This window comes from Numida meleagris, unplaced genomic scaffold (genome assembly GCF_002078875.1).
Source record: "Numida meleagris isolate 19003 breed g44 Domestic line unplaced genomic scaffold, NumMel1.0 unplaced_Scaffold165, whole genome shotgun sequence".
NCBI lineage: Eukaryota > Metazoa > Chordata > Aves > Galliformes > Numididae > Numida > Numida meleagris.
In genome coordinates, this window is record NW_018363448.1 from 234934 (window position 1) to 238095 (window position 3162).

Here is a 3162-nt window from a genome sequence, read left to right on the forward strand (position 1 = left end):
TGTCTACACTAAATCATTGAATGGCTTGGGTTGTAGACCATCTAGTTCCAATTCCCTGCCGTGGGCAGGAACACCTCCCTCCAGAACAGGTTGCCTAGGGCCCCATCTAGCCTGGTCTTGAACACTTCGAGGGATGGGACATTCACAGCTTCTCTGGGCAACCTGTTCCTGTGCCTCACCACCCCCATACTGAAGAATTTCTTCCTAATATCTAATCCAAAGCTCCTCTTTTTTTCAGTTTAAGGCCTATACTTCCTAAAGAGCCTGTATCCTTCCATTCCAACACTCCAGTCATGGGAGTCATCCCACCACATCATTGTGATCCCACATCTCTCCCAGTTGTAAAGGAAACTGCTTAAATATCTTAAACGACAGTTCAGGCAGTCCTTTCCTCCCCACCCTCTATGAAAATAGGGGTCAAACTCACCACTGTAAGTTTGTAAGTTTGACAGTGGAGTTAGCACATCCACATGTTGCCTGTGGAATACCTCCATTGCCCAGAGGATGGCATTGTGCCACACAGAAATTTGTCACTGACTTTTTCTGACAGCATAAGTATGCTTATGCTTAATGCATATGCTTATGCTTAATATGCTTATGCGTATGCTTATGCTTAATTTTCTGACACCATAAGTATGAGGTGGACTTTGTCATATCACAGGATGTTTTCCTCTGAATTTCCAGGCTTTCCAGAATTCAAAGTAGTTGTACAGATTATTCCATGCAGACACACCAGCTGATTCTCTGTGTCTTTACTCAGAAATATCACCATCTGCTTTCTGTGGGCATTTTGCTTGAATAAATAACAGTACACTTAACCCCTGAAAGGTTAGCCTAGTAGCTACACAGCAGCCTCCAGAACAACTGCTTCATCTTGCTGCTGAGAAACTGTATTGGGTAAGCCTGAAACTAATTAGTAATAGTCATTGCTTACAACATGTTTTGCATGTTCAAAGTGTTGTACAAAACCATTTTCAGTTGTCTAAATACCACATAACTTGCAGTCTACCTAAGATCAAGGCAAAAACTTGGAGATTGTGCAGGCTGCAGCTATCAAGAACAAATTGAAGGGAGCTTAAATCTTTACATTGTCAACGGTTTACGGGCGTTCGGCCCGGTTCCGTGACAAAGGGGACAGGGGACTCACGGACCCACGACCCGGGAAAAGGGAAAAGGGGAAAAGGGTAAGGAGATGGCCTTGAGAGCAAAGAACAGCGGCAACAATCTGAGGAGAAACAAACTTATTTACTAAATAAGATATCGGAATGCAAAACAACACACTATAATACAATATAATTACAATTTAAGCTGATAAATCCAATACAGAGAGAGAGAATGTCCCAAAATCAAGGTAGGCCTTACTCTACTACTGACGATAAGACGGCTGGGGAGCGAGGTGCTGCCAGGACGAGAGATGGGTGGAAAAAAGGGACGAGGTCTTGTGATCTGCAAGTTTTTATCTTTTCCCTCTGGCTGGAAATGGTAACAGAGGAGCATAGTACCTCGGGGAATGTAGTAGTCCTTCTCTTCTGAGAACCAGGTACATTCACTACATGATGTTATGATGTGGAATACCAATAACCGAAAATCATAAAACCATGACATACATGCACATGCATGGGTGCACACTAGGTGCATACACTTATATAGCATCACAAAGTTACTCAGTCCCATCAAAGATGGAAAAAACCCACAGATATCATAATTTGGACAGCATAACAGATTTCAAAGCCTTCTAAACTGTGTTTGAGGATCATCTGGCACAATGTTTGAGAATTTCTCTTAACTCACAGAGTATCCCACAAAGAAAACATACTGAGAGCACTACAGTCAATGGTTTTAGATTAAAATTCCACAATATATGACTATTTTTTGATAATAATCACTGAGATTAATTATTTCATCTTAGTGTAACTGAGAAGATAAAGTAAGTTGAGTTATGCTTTGACTGACAACCCGAGTCTAATATTCCTCAGAGTTTAGTGCTACCCCTTGCTGAAGCCTTATCTGCTTTACCTTCATTATTGTTTTGGTGTTTTTTTCTGTTGGTTGCTTGTTTTCCAGGATGGATATTACCAGGGAAAGAACACACAAAATCACAACAAAATATTGGAGCTGGATCTACAGTACAGGCAAAGCCAACAGTTGCTCAGGGCAACAGCCTGCTGTGGACAGCAAAATAGCCGTGGTTCTATCTCCTCTGCTTGTGTGCACTACCAGGTGCCGTTGAAGAGCAGAATGTTACAATGACTCTTCAGTGAGGATGGAGAGCATCAGAGTTCGGTGATGCTCCTGCTACTGGTCTTGTGGGCCATGGGTCTCAGAGGGAGTAAAACAAATGTTTAACTGGTACCAGGACAGGCACGTCTGCCCTCCAAGATAAAATACATGCAGTATTACAGTCCTGGGTCAATATTTCTGCCTGAACAGGGACATGCCCAGGAAGTTTGTACTACGTCCTTTGGCCTGACACTGATGGTTGGATGGTTACATCAGACACCAGAGAGGGAATTCTGGCCTACCAAAGCAACACCATCAGTGTTCCCCTCCCAGTAAAAATTGGGGTTTGTATTATAGTTTCTGGGATCCATATACTGATTACTTGTGGAGTTACTGATCCCCACCTCTTATAGTATGCTCCCCCAGGGGAGTGCAGGCAAGGCCGCACTACTTTGGTCCTACCTGCATCTCCCAAGGCTGCTTTACTTCATGAGTCCCCAGCTCAAGGTCCTCAGGGAAAGGGAGATGAAGATTATTAAGCGTCTTAACTTGAGCTTTCAAGCATACATCATTTCCCTTAATTTGGATCCAAAGCAGGGAGGTCCAAGTGGTTTATTATATATGTAGAGCACTAGGTCAACTGTCTCTGGGACTTCCATTTAAATCTCTCAGTATCTCGTGCAGTCATTTGGTCCACACCTGTAGGGACTGGGAGTCAGTCTTCAGAGCGGCCTTTAGAATGCCATTACATCACTCTATCAGAGCTACTCCTGTCAGATTATAGGGCTGATGGAACTGTCATTCTATGTCATTTTCCTCAACCCACTTCTGTGTCTACTTGCCGACACTTGAGAGACAGCGAACCGCCAAACAAGAGAGAGAGAAGGAACATGCTGGCAGTGGATGCAATAGGTAGTGCCAGCAGAGCATCCCCTGCTTCAA